This window comes from Trifolium pratense, linkage group LG1 (assembly GCF_020283565.1).
Source record: "Trifolium pratense cultivar HEN17-A07 linkage group LG1, ARS_RC_1.1, whole genome shotgun sequence".
In the NCBI taxonomy this organism is placed as follows: Eukaryota; Viridiplantae; Streptophyta; class Magnoliopsida; order Fabales; family Fabaceae; genus Trifolium; species Trifolium pratense.
Genome location: NC_060059.1, coordinates 53026594 through 53044011, shown reverse-complemented (window position 1 = coordinate 53044011; position 17418 = coordinate 53026594). Strand labels below are relative to the sequence as shown.

The 17418-nt window shown below is 32.2% G+C and overlaps 1 long non-coding RNA gene across 1 annotated transcript; it reads right to left on the bottom strand.

Annotated features, from left to right (window-relative positions):
• Window positions 1–205: 205 nt before the first annotated feature.
• Window positions 206–2417, bottom strand: LOC123906346. Its single transcript, XR_006808829.1, has 2 exons — window positions 1260–2417; window positions 206–437 (listed from the first exon to the last, which is right to left on the bottom strand). It is a non-coding gene; the product is annotated as an uncharacterized LOC123906346 (long non-coding RNA).
• Window positions 2418–17418: the final 15001 nt, after the last annotated feature.

Genomic DNA, 17418 nt, shown 5'->3' with positions numbered 1-17418 from the left:
CTTTTTGAAAACACTATATTATTATATATTATTTTTAATGAAACAAAATTACTTAATAATGTGTAATTTACCTACGCATACTAACTAATTCTATTTAGTTATTTATAATACTAATAGATAGTAAGATTGGTTTTCTTAGCAACTAAAAATAAATAATAATACCATCAGAAATAAAAAGAATGTCTTAATTAAAAGCACTAGTAAATTAATCTGTTGAAACATGAAACAATTTATTAAAGATAAATAAAGGAAAACTTGTGGAAAAAGTTCCAGCGGAAACTCCGCATTTCCAAACATACTAGATAGTTCAAAAATAAAATACGATTATCAAATTATTTATTTTCTTGATGTAATTTATTTATTAAAAACCCATAATTCTTTTTCCCCCGTTCTCGCAAGCAAGCTTCAATCATCGTTAAGTCCACCTTCTTTGGTACCTAATATGTTAAGTGCAAGGGTCAATATTCTTAAACCACAAATACACTCGTATAGAACCACATAAAAGGTAAAAGCCAAATAGAACAAATAAGATAACAAAAACAGCACTTGCAATTCACCAAAATAATGCTAATAAGATAAATAAAAATTAGACTAAATGATGCATGAAATGCAACTAGACCATGATCCAGATATCGCCGCATTTGGCATTTGGAATTTAACTCCCCAAGTAGCGTATTCGTCCCATTTGGCACATAATAACAAATCGCCCCATTTGACACTTGAAATTTAACGTCCCAAGTAGCGTATTCGCCCCATTTAGCACAAAATAACAAATCGCCCCTTTTGATAGTTACTAATAAGATCACCCCAATTAGCACATAGTAACAAATCACCTCATTTAGTACCTATGACTCAACTATATGCCATGCTATGCTTTTTATCACTATTTTCTAGTAATATCATGAACACAATTTCTACAAGTTATAGCAGGTACAGCAGTAAATTTGTTCTACAATTTCCATTAAAATATCACCATAATTCATGAAATAAGTATATCAAAACCTTCACTATGTCAACAACAAGTAAATTAGATAACCAACTATCTTTCACAAATCATCACTTTCTCAAAAATAAATCATTGGAAATGCCACACAAAATTTAAAACACATTCACGCCACAAGCAAGGTGTTAACAATATATTCTTATTATTTTATTTATGCACTATAGTTTTGTATCTCTTATTAGGTAAGGATTCTACCACTATAATGTACCTTATGATCCTATGACCTACATGATTATACCGGAATATAAGTCCTTACCTTTAAGTGCTTTCCTTTCCGATGTTGATTTTAGAGATTCCAAGACCAATTACACGATCAGAGGTTTAGGACTCCTTTACGGTTAAGAGTTCTTGCCATACTAAACAAAAGAGATGCAATAAGAGAAAGTGATGTGCTGAATGGTGCATGAGAGAATGATGAGTTGGAGCTATTTGTAATGTTGAGGGTTGAGAGAAAAAGCTAATCATGGGATGAATTGAGGAAGTTTGTGTAGTTGTCCATTTTTGGAAAAGGATGAGGGATGATCATTTTCTAGTAACTATAATCCCACCACTATTTGAGTGCATTTTTAATAGTTATAGTGCCCCCTTATTAAACTTATCATTTGATTCTATATGCTTTTTCTTTTCGTACATATACTAATCCCCCCTTCTGTTTTTCTACTAGTTCTTGAAATCCCTTTTATATAGTTTTTTTTTTTTATTTACTGTGAACACTGTAAATAATTAGAAGCATTGAATTTATGCAAAAATTGAAATAATTGAAAAATACATTATCTATAAATTATTATTTAATATTTTAAATATTATTTAACTAACACATTATACTCAAGTGGTTAATAAGTTCAGCTTAGGACAAATCATTATGGGAGAATCTGAATTCGATTTTTTGTGGAAACATCAAACTCATATTATTTCCTAAAATTATTTCCTCAAAAAATCGAACTCGAATTCTTTCAAACGTTTCGTCCTAGACGGAACTCAATCATTAACCAAATCAAAAATATCCTTTTATTTTGATCAAATTCAGTCATAAACATAATATTCCACATCAACAAAATGCAACAAGAACTGCTTATAAAAAAAAAACAAAAAAAGAGCTAACCAAACTAAATGAGATACCTTTGTTTCTTGTTAGCATTTTATCCTTACACCAAAAGATTCGAAAGCCAAAGAAATAATGATTAAATAGACACAAAGGAGACAAATAATATCACGAAATTTAATTAGATATATGGCCCCTTCAATTGGTGATTCAACATCAAAGATATCTTTTGTGGCCCAAATCCTCAATAGTTTCATAAAACAATGATATCGTACCAAATACATTGCGCTTGTTTTAAAGTGAAATGAGTTCAATGAACTAAATTATCTTAATATTTATTATTAAAGGACTTGCTTATAGGAAAACCCCACAAACCATCATGGTCTAAACTAGTGTTTTTGTGCTTGATGGTGCTATCTAAATATTAAGCTTTTATCCTCAAACAATTCTAGATATTGTGGGTTCTTGTGTTTTCTCTACCTTATAAATTGGATCAGTTTTCTTGCATCCACATCCAACTATTAGTTTATGCTTGTAAAGTATATCACTTCTTTTTAATTATTTAATTCCAATCAAAAGTATATATCATTTGGTTTTATAGCCAAAAAAAGAAAACTAAATTGAGGTGGACCAACACTTTTTTTACCTAAAACGCTTAAAGCATTTCATTAATAATAATGTTATGAATATAAATAGGTGTATCAGTAAAAACATGGAAACTAGCTAGGGATGAGGCTGCCCGTGCTAAAACATGAGCGACCACATTGACTTGTCTCCTAATAAACTCGACCTTTGAGTTTTTGAAAAAAGTGTTGTGCAAATGTTGACAATCTTTGATGACTTCTCCTAATTCAGATACATCATCCTTTTTACTATGAAACTTAGTAACAACAGTTTGCGCATCAAGTTCAAAATCAACATCTTCCAGCGGTAAGTCTCGAACCCATTTGAAGGCTTGCAGAGCTTCACCCATCTCCACATAAAAAACAGGTGAAAACCACTCTGTTTTGGCGAGGACAAATCTGCCTTGATCATCTCTGATACACGTGCCTATGCCAACTCTATTAAGATCTAAGGAGAAGGAGGCGTCAATATTGCATTTATAGCGACCCAAACTCGGTCTTGCTCATTTTGCTTCTGTTGGTTGTTGTTGCCCATTAATGCTTTTCTTCGGTGTTGTTTGGGCCATTTGCCAATCCGTAAGGACTGTGTAGGCTCTGCCAAACACTACTGACGCCGTCTCTACTTGACTTCGCCACAATTTGTTGTTACGAGATTACCACAAGCTCCAAAGCACTGTGGAGAAAAGGAAACATTGTTCCGCTGTCAGTACCTGTAAAATAGAAAACATCAACTTTGCAATTCAATGGTAAGAGATTAGAGACTTTTACCTTCAAAGTGTTGGAGTTCAAAATTCAAATCCTGCAATTAATAAAATTATCCCTTCTGTTTAAATTCTTGCTCAATAAACTCAAGAATGAATGAATAAGAAAATAAGGGTTTGTATCGTTTTATTCTAAAATAACCTCTATTCATTAGTAAATTTAAGATTAAAATTAAGAATGAATGAATAAGGATTCTACGGTGGTTTCAAGGGTTTCCATCTAGCAACTACAATGGCAAGAATTTCTTATTTCAAAGGCATTCATGCATTCAACTTTTTTATCAGAATATGAACCATAGATCAATTTAACTGGGGCCAAGCAAAGCATTAAGTGCGCGAGGAGATAAGCCAAATAACTCAATAAACTTTTTTAATAATCATAAATAAAATCATAGAACAAGCGTAGTCATCCAGGTTTACTCATCCCTAACAATAGAGAAATTAGTTACTCATGATGGTTACATAGAATCAAGAGAATTGTAAGAATTACACATAAAGATCATTATGAGAAGCTTCAACTTAAGCGATTGTTGTTGAACAACAACTTCTCTCAAATCCTAACAAAGTGTTTCTCTCAATTTCAATGTAAAAATCTTTGAACCCTTGCAAATTAAATATGACTTTTTTTTTGCTTATATAGACATGAAAAACACAGGTTCTGCGTCTGGGCATGACAAGTGGAAATCAGAGCTACGCTTGGGCGTGATAGAGTGACCAGAGCTGCGCCTAGGAGTGCAGGATGGCACTTGGGCGTGGCAGTGCTGAGTTGATTTTTCAAAACTTGCTTACTTGAATCACTAACTCCCAAATTTGACTATCCAAACCTTCTTGTACATTGTTTCACTTCAAATTGAATCGGTTTACCCTTAAACGTTGTCGCCTTCCTATTACCCTGGCGGTTTCACAACCATCGCTGCTGTCAAGTAATTATCAGCGGTTTATAACTACCGCCGCATGCTAAATTGTTTTGAAAAAGAAGAGAAACTAAATTTTCATTCCCTCGAGTATTGTTGGGAAAAAACCGGCATAGAGAAAATAAAAGAACGCAATCAAAAACACAAGAATATAACGTGGAAACTCCAAACCGGAGAAAAAAACCACGGTCGTTGTCAAAAACGACAACCAGAGAATAAACACTATGTGAACATTGTTACAACACATAGACTACCCTCAACCTTCCCTTGGCCCCCAATACACCCACACTCTCCAAAGCAAATACCTAACTACATCTTTCAACCCTCTAATACAAGAGTACAAGCTTAAAGTGCTACTGACTGATGCAATTACAAACAAAGAACTTAGGTCCATTATATAGCTTTGATTTTCTCCTTGCTTCACAATTCTAAGCGATGTGGGACTTTCAATAGCTATTTTTTAACCTCCTTCTTTATTTCAGAAACTAGGCGATGTGAGACTTGACATTGCAATCAACCCCAACAATCTCCACCTTGATTGTAATGGTCTTCAATCTTCATTGTCTACACCGACAATCATTATCTTCTGCTTCCATTGTCTATACCGACAATCATTGTCTTCACCGACAATCATAATTCTCATTGTCTATATCAATAAATTAAATTATCATACTCCACCATAAAGAGTACACTCCACTTGGAACTAAACAATCCCAAGAATTTTCTTCACTTGAAACTAAATCATCCCAAGATTTTTCTTCACTTGGAACCAAGCCACCCCAAGAATTTCATCTCGAAACCTCGCTGAAAATATATGGTACAACTTCCATGTTGGCTTTCTCCGAAAGTTCATCAACCATCGAGATAACCGCATACCTTACATCAATGCCAACCAATGCCCGCACGCTATCATCACACACCTTGCATCCATGTCATCTGATGCCAATGTGTCACTTGAACAACTTCAAACATCTATGAAATCACCTCAGGCCATTGTTAGGCTCCAACAATTTCAGTTTAGTTACATCACCTAGTAAACCTTGTTTCACTAGTCCAACTAAACTCATGTCACTAACAAGTACCCACCCGAAGATCCACAACTTAACCAAAACATGAGAATCACCACTAGTAACAAATGCATAACCAATAATAGTAGAACTATCTAACAAGTATCTACCTACTATCTATGCATCAAAGTTCAAGAAAATACATCGCATTATGTTAAAAGAAACTTACCCATACCTTGAACCTTACAAGCTTTTCGTCACCGAGATGAACAACTCCACCTTCAACTAGCTCTAGGGATTCAAAAGTATTTCTTCTTCAAACACATGTGATAGAAGCTTCCAAAGTCCATGACTCAACACTCCACCGATTCCCAACTTCCACTAGCACCTCCGCATCATAATAAGTTGTTGTTTCAGACGTAACCCGCATATTCTTATCACCGCCTCTCCAGACTGATGTTGAGTATTATTACCACCACCTCTCCCGGCTGACCTTGTGTAACCCAAATTGCATCACCATATCCTTGACTTGATTTCCCACAAGCCAAACGTGATTCTTCCATTAATTTTCTCTAGCCTAAACTTCACAGCGGACTCCCTACTCTTGAATCAAACCAAGAGCTCTGATACCAGTTGTTGGGAAAAAACCGGCATAGAGAAAATAAAAGAACGCAATCAACAACACAAGAATATAACGTGGAAACTCCAAACCGGAGAAAAAAACCACGGTCGTTGTCAAAAACGACAACCAGAGAATAAACACTATGTGAAAATTGTTACAATACATAGACTACCGTCAACCTTCCCTTGACCCCCAATACACCCACACTCCCCAAAGCAAATACCTAACTACATTTCAACCCTCTAATACAAGAGTACAAGAGAAAAACAAAAAAGTCAAATATAAGCTTAAAGTGCTACTGACCGGTGCAATTACAAACAAAGAACTTAGGTCCATTATATAGCTTTGATTTTCTCCTTGCTTCACAATTCTTAGCGATGTGGGACTTTCAATAGCTATTTTTTAACCTCCTTCTTTATTTAAGAAACTAGGCGATGTGAGACTTGACATTGCAATCAACCCCAATAAGTATTTCCCTCAAATATTTTCAACTTATGAGTCAAAAGATTTTTTTTTCCCTAAAAATATTGTCAAAAGAAAAAACGTATCAAACTTCTCTCTCTCATCCCAAGCTCTATCATTGCCGCCATAGCTCCTCTCATCGCCACCTTGTTGCTCGTCATCGCAAGTTTCACAGCAGGTTATACAAGAGGAGTTAGAAGTATATCTTCATGGAAATTCTTTTGTGAATGATATACAATTTTGGAAAAGAACATTCAAGACGTGTTCGAGGCGTACGTGGAGTTATGTGTTATCTACCTTGGAAGCTCATTTAGAACTTCATCTTCATCTAGTAGTGGTAACAAAGGTTTTAAATTGCGGTCAGCATCCGCAATTGCGGCGGCAGTATTGTTGATGCGGTAGTCTCCGCAACCGCATCATATCACATTTGCGGTGTGATCAAGATTTTAAATTGCAGTCCGCATCCGCAATTGCGGCCGCAATATTGCTGATGCGGTAGCCTCCGCAATCGCATCGCACCGCAATTGCGGTGTGATCTTAATTCACTTGTACGACCACATCATAACTGCATCACAACTGCATCAGAAGCCGCATGTTCGTTCAAATTTTCTCACAAAAAAATAAAATATATGAACTTCAAATCATAATTTGTGTCGAATCTAATGAAAAATCTTAATTTTAATGATCTCTCAACCGTGTATTTTAAGAACATTCAAATTAGTGTTTATGGAAAGACTAAGATTATACAATGGTGGATAAATAGTATAGTTTCATTATATATAGCTTGTGAAATTTCAAGATGATTTCACGCCGCAACAGCTGCATTGCGCCCTGCAGCATCCGCAATGAACGCATTCACAACATCCGCGACCGCAACCGCATCCGCGACCGCAACCGCGATTTAAAACTTTGGGTGTGATCTTAATTCACGTGTACGGCCGCATGGTAACCGCATCAGAAGCTGCATTAGACGTTTTCGGGATGTTTGTTCAAATTTTCTCACCGAAAAATAAAATTTATGAACTTCAAATTCTAATTTGTGTCAAATCTAATGAAAAATCTTACTTTTAACAATCTATCAACCGTGTATGTTAAGAACATTCAAATTAGTGTTTATAGAATAAACTAATACTATACAGTGGTGGATAAATAGTGTAGTTTTTTTTTTTTGAAGAAGCTAAACTAGCCCACCCAAATTGGCGCCAGAGAGAATCGAACCTCAAACCTCAAGAGGAGCACACTCCCAGGTCTCAAGCCAATACCAATGCACCAATCCAAGTGGGTTGATAAATAGTGTAGTTACATATTGTAGTTTCATTTTATATAGCTTGTGAAATTTCAAAATGATTTCACGCCGCAACAGCTGCATTGCAGCCACCGCAATGACCACATTCACAACAACCTCAAACAACCGCAACGGTTACTGTATCCACGACCGCAACCGCAATTTAAAACCTTGAGTGGTGATGTGAAGGTTACTTCTATATGAGGGAGAAGTTGGATGAAAGTAATGCTCAAATTAGAGCTTTAGAGGAACAATTTGCTATGTTGGCACAACAATTTGCGTTGTATTCTAGAGGAAATTATGTATTCAAATTCAAAACATAATCATTTTAAAATAGTGTAATATTTATGACGATGAATGGTCTTGTGTGCTGAGTTTTGATTTAAAATACATGATTTAAAACTAGGATAAGACGATGAATGATCTTGTCATAGATGATAGTCTTTGTTGCAATTTTTTTTATGGGTTTAATTATAGGTTTCAGACACCGACTTTCCTACAAGACAAAGACCATGGTATCTTTTGGAATAGGATTTCCTGCAGTAAATGTTTCACGCTGTTTCACGCTGTTTTAAACAAGGACCGTCCGTTCTAATCTGAATGGTTCAGATTGATTTGGACTGATTTTGTATAGATTCAATATGAACCGACCGATCTGAAATGGACGGATGAGATCTAAAACAGCGTGTAACTTTGTGATTTCCAACTGCAGAGAATCTTGATCCGTATCTTTTGAAGTAGAGGATGGTATATTTGAAGTATCAAGTACTTTGGTATCTTTTGGAGTATGTTTTAGATGTGACCAATTTGAAATTGTAATATTTTGCTTTAGTATGAAGTACTTTGGTATTTTTGAAGTACTTAGGGAAACATTAATATTTGAAGTTACTCCGGAATATATGACGTTTGCTATTATGTATTCTTAATATTTTTTTGACGTACATTTTGTTTGAATGTAAAAAAATAATGTGAAGAGCTATTTTTATATATCATTACATCATGAAAATATGTAATGCATAAAAATTTATTGCTATCTAAATAATGAATTCTTACAAAATAAAAAAAATAAAACTTCGGTAAATGAAAAGGAAAAAAAAAAATTGATAAAAAAATAAAACTTAAAATTCTGGAAAACAGCGGTGGTTTATAACCGCCACTAACTATTTTTCATCTTTGATTGAGCTTCAACATTGACCGTTGCAAATAGCTACATAACAGCGGTGGTTATGCCGGTGGTTGATCAGAACTACCGTTGTATGACCTGCCAAAACTTCTTTTTTTGACCGCAAAACCAACTGCTGGTAGAAGTGTTTTACGGTGGTCATAACCGTCGTCGCCGCTTATCATATAACGTAGTCAGGGGCGTCTCTGAGTTTTAGGAGGCTCTGTGCAAAATATAAAAGTGGCCTCTTAATAAAAAAATATAATTTTTTTTTTAAAAAATAAATCGATTTAAATTGCATATAATATATATATATATATATATATATATATATATATATATATATATATATAAATCATTCTTATTCTTTCTAAACATATAAATTATCAATATTAAACCAATTACATTAAATCAAATGGAACAAGAAATACAAAATAATTATCTTTGTATATAACGTCAAAAATGAACCTTCTAATCTAAAGTTCAATTTTATGCAAAGATTAAAATGGACTAGCTAGAACCATATTTACGAGTATAGATAACTAATCTATTGATACTCATATGATATTTTATGAACATTAACAATATATAACTATTATTTCAAGCCTAAAAATTAATCTATTAATATACATCTGATATTTTATAGGTATAAATAATATATAAGTAATATTATAGGACCTCAAAATTTTGAGTTGAGGCCCTCAAAATTTTGAGGCCCGATGCCGTCGCACATCTTGCACATATGTGCAAGCCGCCACTGAACGTAGTGATCATAATGCTTTCATCCATCTATCCATAAACATACAATTTAAGGTCTTGTCCTTTTCTAAAATTCATGAAACGTCGCTCATGATGTTGCCAAATCAAGTTGCAAAGCAAAGTCGCAACTACTCATAATGTACATCTGATAGTTTTCTACTTTATTTAGACGTCAAAGTGGTGCAATTACATTGAAACCCCATATTTTACTTGGTCCCCTCTCATGAATGTGACCTTATGGCAAAGATGTTTTGGCAAGAACAATAGTTGTTGTTGGAATTAAGGGAGGGACATTGAGATTTTAAGACTTCATAAGAAAGAGACATCAAGCGATCAACTAATTTTATTATGGTAATAAATTTGTATCTACTTTGGAGTTTGGTTGGGTACTCAAATGTGAAGGTAGGTAAAATTAAATTAAAATATATATATAATTTTATTTTAGAATAAATTAATACAAAAATATCGTACCATCCTTAGGTATCACCTCATGATTTCGTCATATCCTAAGGATGAAGTTTGCCCTGTTTGTCGTAAAGCATGTTTCGACACTTTTGGTATGCAGTTCGTTGTAGAGAGCTTCTCGTCTTTAATTACATGCATGACTTGGTCAGAGATGTGTTTTTTGATATATTTAGACGTGCGGGAATTTCTGTGAAGAAAGAGGCACCGTTGAACTTCTTGACTGACCAATCAAACTCCTTATATTAGAGTGTTCACTTTTATCATTGGTACGTACAAATGTTTTTCTTTTTCTTATTGGTACATATATTATTGATGCAAATCTATCTAAGTAGAACTTGAGTTAATTGCTTATCTATAATGAAAAAACTAAAACTGTGGTTATATATCCCAATCTCTACCGAATAAGAAAAATCACAGAAATTGCTAAAAGGGTTATATATATATATATATATATATATATATTAATCATCTGGTTTTTAATGAATAAAACTAAACCAAATAATTTAGAGTTCAGTTGTGAGATAAGTAAAGTATGATTTATAATTGTTTTTATCAATAATGAAACTCAGATATTTTCGAAAGATTTGTCATGAAAGGAGCTCATCATTATTCACTTAAGCTTAATATCTTAATTTTTTTTTTTACAAAAGCCTAATATATTGGTTAAAAATCACTAATAGAGTTTATTTGATGTTATAAAATTGGAATTTTATTCCAAATATATCCTCCACATTAAATGATTATATCCACTATGCGAGTTTATAAAAATTAATATATATCAAATATTAAATAATAATATAAAATTAATTCTAGTAATTAATATATAGTTTAAAATAAGTTTATTTGTTTTAATCAAGATACTGGTTCAAGTAGTTAATGAGCTCTCTAAGACGAATTGTTTGGGTGAGTTGAATCTGGACGGAGGAACAATTGTTAACTTTATTTATGTCGTAGTCAAACTCTAAATTACCAAGATTCATTTTCCTCGAAACTAGAAGGTTAATATGATTTATTTTTTTTTATTTGTCAGAAAGAGACCGGAGCATATATGTATATATGTCTTAATTTATCTCAACTCAAAGAAGTTCATCTCCATCGTAATGATCATAAAAATCAAAATTGCAAAGAAAGACAATATGGATAGTGACATGTCCTAGATGGTAAAGAAAGGTTTATTATTTTGAGGGAGAGGCGGTTGGAGTTAGTATTAGATGTATGGAAAAATGAGTCATACATTCTTGAAAAAAGAGGGTATTGTTTTGTTCATATATAGAGAGCAAAAATTGACGCAAAATAAATTGAATCACTATTTGAGATATGAAAAAATCACTGACAAAGATAACCATGCAACAAAAGAGAGGTCACCCTCGCTTTCTTTTTCAATTGACCGACTTAGGAGCAATGATTAAGCTAAAATAAATTAATATTGTAACTTGTCTTTGGCAAAGAGTAATCATATTAGTGAATTAGTGAATTTGCCATTACATTTTTATTCAAAATGTTAAACTTTTTATTTATAATAAAGTATTTAATTCACTTTACACTTGTCAACAATTTCACTTCAAATGCGAGTTATTATCAATTATTATGGTTTCCCGCTCAAACAAAAGCTTTTTCAGCTACATACAATTATATCGTTGTTGTTGCTGCACTCAACAGAACATGCTGTCATAAAAACTTTTAATACAAGAAGCTAGTTGAACTCTTTATCAAACCATAGACTCAGATACCACTGTTGGGTCATGAGGGGGCTCGAGAGATAATCACATTGTGCAAAGAGCAAACACACACACACCAGTGAGTTTAACACCACATCTTTATAAAAAAATTAAATCATTAGATTTAGAGGTTTACTCACTTATTAACTACTCAACATCTACTTTTCTATCGAACCTGAAATTTATCTCACCTCACAATTGTCACAACTAGGGATGGCAAAAAAACTCAAACCCGAGAGACCCACCCGAACTCAAATCCAAGTCAACGGGCGAAACCCGATTTGACTGGGTTTGGGTTTGAGTTCGGGTGACACCCGATAATATGGGTGTGGGTTTGGTATCAGTCAAACCCACACCCGAAACCCGTACACCCACCCGAAATATTTTATAATTACCTAATTACCCCCATAGTCTCCCTCAATTTCCTTGGAAAACCTTAATTTTAGTTGTAATTTAATTTCTTAAAAGTCTATGTTGTAATTTCTTGAAAGTCTATGTTTGAATTTCCTTGGAAGACCTTAATTTTAGTTGTAACTTAATTTAAAGTCTATGTTGGAATTTAAATTCTTAAATTTGCAAATTATTTTCAAATGTGCTGCGGGTTTGAGTTTGAGTGAAAAAACCTGAACCCAATGGGTGTGGGCGTGGGTGTTGTTTTGCCACCCGAACAACCTTTGGGTTTGGGTGATAATTTCGGGTGTGGGTTTGGTAAGTGTCAAACCCGCACTCATGGGCGCCCGTTGCCATCCCTGGTCACAACAACATGAACGCAGTAATTTTATTGAAAGAATTGAAGATGCTAGTTCTATTAAAAAAAATAAGACGGTATAGGGTTTAGTTTGACATATATTTCCCCTCCTTTTCTGGATGGATGATTAAGACTAATGGAAAATATGAAATAAATTAAGTTTTTTTTTTTTTTTGTTACAAAATAAATTAAGTTTTTACTTAGGTTCATTAGGACTTTTTACTTGTTTTTGCTTATTTTCTATTATTAGGAATAAATTTTTGGAATGTGAAGAAAAAAATAGTTTAGATGTATATAATGGTGCCTTAAAATCTAAGATTTGTTTAATGGTAATGAAAGATCTCCCTTAATAAAAATTAAAAGATATAAAAAAAAAAGTGAAAAATCAATACAAATCAACTCTAAATCTAATCGTAGCCAAAAGATCAAGAAACCTTCGATAAAAGCTGGAGCACTTGAAAAGTTGAGCTATTGAACATTTTGGGATCTTCCACGACCTGTGGTGGTCTGTCACAGCTCTAAGGAATAGCTATTATTGAGTAAAGATAGGAATTATATAACCTCTACCAAGAGAATCCCTGCAACTCTAAGGAAAAGTGAACTACTCACACATAGTCATGTTGATTAGCCAAAAAAAACTAATAAAATTTGTAAACTAAGAACACAAGAATAAACCAAAAATTTTGATTGAAACTTGAAAAATGTTTACAAGAGTGGAATTTGGTTCTACAAAAGAATAAAGTGACCACGTATATTTAAAAGTTTAATTGGTAAGAAAAATGGTATTAGTTTAATTTTATAACTTTAAAATGCTGAATTTGAATTCCGCAAGATTTTATAAAATAGTTGTTAGCAAGGTTTTAAATTGCGGTCTGCATCCGCAATTGCGGCCACAGTATTGCTGATGCGGTAGCCACCGCAATTGCATCACACCGCAATTGCGGTGTGATCTTAATTCACGTGTACGGCCGCATCGTAACCGCATCACAACTGCATCGGAAGCCGCATCGGATGTTTTCGGCAATGTTCGTTCAAATTTTCTCACCAAAAAATAAAATTTATCAACTTCAAATCCTAATTTGGGTCAAATTAATGAAAAATCTTACTTTTAACAATCTATCAACCGTGTATTTTCAATACATTCAAATTATTGTTTATGGAATAAACTAAATAGTGTAGTTACATACTATTTTCATTTTATATAGCTTGTGAAATATCAAAATGATTTCACGCCGCAACAAACGCATTGCCGTTGCAGCAACCGCAACGACTGCATTCGCAACAACTGCAACCACAACCGCATCCACGACCGTAACCGCAATTTAAAACCTTGGTTGTTAGTACCATTTGAGTTGAAATAAAAAAAAAATCACCGATACTTAAATTTAGAAGGGAAATGAAAGAGGAAATACAGAAAGAAAAAGAGATATAAATTAAGAAAAATGCTATAGTGCACGACACACTTTTTCGTCACACGCGCACGACACATGCAATTCCAATTAATGTGGTAGTTTTCGTTTAAAATTTTGTTCATCAGTGGCATATCTCATGCCATGCATCTTTTATTTAATAAAAAATTCTTTTTTGGCCTTTAAACAAAGATCATGTGATTACTGTTATAAGCAAAAATTTATTTTTTAAGTTTATTGAAAAATTGATATATCAAATCATTGTGTTTTTAGCATATCAAACACATCCAAAATATCTAATATTTATAACTCAATGACAAAAAAACAAATACAAATATCTAAGAAAGCGTAAGCGAATTGATCTACTAATTTTTTTAGGAGTTAAACTAGTACTCCCTTCAATCACCATTACAAATAAAATTTAATGCATATGATCTATAATATAGTCTAGTGTTATACATTTGTTTTCTTATAATAATGACTAAAAAGCTAAAATCATTGTCTAAAATAAAAAATAAAATAAATAGTAACAAAGAGATATACAAGGCGTCGTGCATGTCGTGCTTATGGCTTGTCGTGCCATGTAGCACTACTCATAAATTAAATATATACAGAAAGCGGAGAGTGGATTCCCTTACACTACAAAAAAGGGTCTAATTAGCGGTGGTTGTTTAGTGGAGGTTTATTGTAACCCCCCATATACATGGTTAAAAAGCAATTTTTGAGGAACACTTAGGGTCCGTTTGGTGCACAGGATAAGAGACAGGATAGGATAACTGTATCATATCCTGCCGCAATCCAGTGTTTGGTGATACAACATGATATGATAAGTTAATCCTGAAGCTTATCCTATCCTGTCTCTCTAGTTATAATTCTTATCCTGAATTTGAGCTGGGTTACCAGCAGGATAGGATAAGAAAAAAAAAATTACTGATTTATTTTATAAAATATATTTTAAAATACATAAAATAAAATTAATAAAATATAAATAATAAAATAATTAATTTTTAAATATATATGTGATTTTCTCAAAGGGGTAATTTTGTAATTAGATATTCTAAAAAATCAAAATTTTACTAAAATTACAATATTTTAAAGTAAAATGATTATTAAAAAATTGACAAATAGGGATATTAATTTAAATTTTATAAAAAATTAAATATAATTCTTTTGCAATAGTAGTTTTATTATTTACGTATGAGATATATCATATATTTATTTGGCTTATCTAACATGTATATATTATTGAGTTATTTATTTGATCATGATTCATATAAAAAATTAAACTTGATTATTTTCTCATAATTTTTATTTGAAATTATATAAAGTTATTTGATTACCTATTCATATTTTTTATTTATAAAATTAAAAGTATTACAAAATAATTTTAAAAAAATAACAATTGTTTTACAATAGTAATTTTGTCATTATCATTTAAATATGTTATATATCTTATCATATTATTATGAGCTATTAAAAACAAAATATAATAGTTATCATGTTTGTTATCCTGTGTGCACCAAACACAGGATATGATAACTGAGTATAACTGTTATCCTGCTGTTATCATATCCTATTCTTATCCTGTTTTATATCCTATCCTATCACTATGCTATCCTGCGCACCAAACGGGCCCTTATTAATTTAGCGGGGATTTGAAACCCGCAATTTAATGATAACTTGCACGGCTCTTTTTCCCCAACATTTTTCACGTAGAGTAGTACAACATCCAACCATTGAAATATCATTTTTCAATTTTTTTTTAAATTTTAAATTTTTAACGTATGGTGAGGATTTCATTCCCTTATAATGTGACTGGATCGGAAGAGTGTACTTAGTTACTGAGGGGACAGATTTATAAGCTCTTCTTATCACCCATTCGTGTCGTCTGGTTGAATTTAGCATGCAAGGTACAGGACCACTCACTGCTGAATCCTGCAACAGATATAAAAACAGCCAACAAAGAAATAAAGAACCGATACCAACTAGTAGTACCATGCAGTATGTATGGTCCTTCGTTTACCAAATAAGTTAATTGGATCAGTCATTTCTTTTTCATTCTAAAGTTAATTAATAGTAGTATCAATTAGTGCATGCATATTGAATACACGTGTATACACGTGTATAGATAGAGAGATAGAGAAATTATTACTGTGGAAGTATTGCAAAAAGGTCAATTTTTTGATAACGGTATATAATGTTTTTTGTTGATAAACGAAATGAAAAAGTCATTGAAAACTCACACACACAAAATGGAGTGAGCAGGGTTCGAACTCCGATTCTGATGTTCGACACTGGCAATTTCGACATTTCTGCCAGTTGAGTTAGGATTTATAGACACGGTGCATGATTTACTAAGGTAGACTATTGTGATAGGTTTATAAATGTTGTTTATAATTTTTTTTTATATTAAACACTATTTGTACGTCCAATATTGTATTAATATATGTTTAAATAAGATGTATATCGAAGTGTTTAAGTTTGAATATTGATTTTGTTAAAAAAAGTTTGATTATTGGTGAGAAAAATTATTTGTTAAATTTAATTTATTTTGCATGCAAATTCTGAATTACCAAAATACTTCTTTCTTCAAGAACCAGAAATTTAATATAAAAAAAACAAGCAAAACCATACGACTCCAGAAACAACTGTACGATAACTAACCAAACCATCAAATGAACATTTCTAGTACATCAACTTGTCCAAACTTATAAAAATTTATTTTGAGAATTTGTATATGATATATTAAAAAATTTCAATTGAAGAAATAATGCTTCCACCTACAATCATTTATTCATTTATTTTTTGATGTAATCATTTATTTATTTCGCTTACAACAAAATAGAGTCTCGAACCCATAATTTCATGTATATTACAATAAATCTTTAATCACTAGACCATTCCAAATAGCTTCACCTATAATCATTTATATAAGATACACTTCAGATTTTAAATTCATTGAATAAATAATGCTCCTCAAAATTAGATGTATTAATTATTCAATAAATTTAAAATGGTGAGTGTATCTTATTAAAAAAAAAAAAATTCAGAAAGAGTATATAGCTACGAATTATGGATCTATAAAAATTATGTTTGATCACTATATTGGAACAATAATCGGCAGTTGGATTAGTAAAATTCATTGTTTATAATCATATATCTATATCTATATAAATCTTTGAAAACAAGATACATATGGAAGTTCTATAATACCCCTCCTATTACCATATTAAGCCACTTCACTATTCCCGCTTATATTTATATTTACATTTTATAAGATTTAACTTTTCTTTTTTTCTAATTTAAGATAAATATATTGTATAATTTTTTGTCCCTATAAATATCTTAAATATTATTTTTAGTTCAAAAAAAAAAATTCATTGCATATTTTTGTCCATGTTTTTAAATCAACTCATGTACTTTGATGTTTCTTTGAGT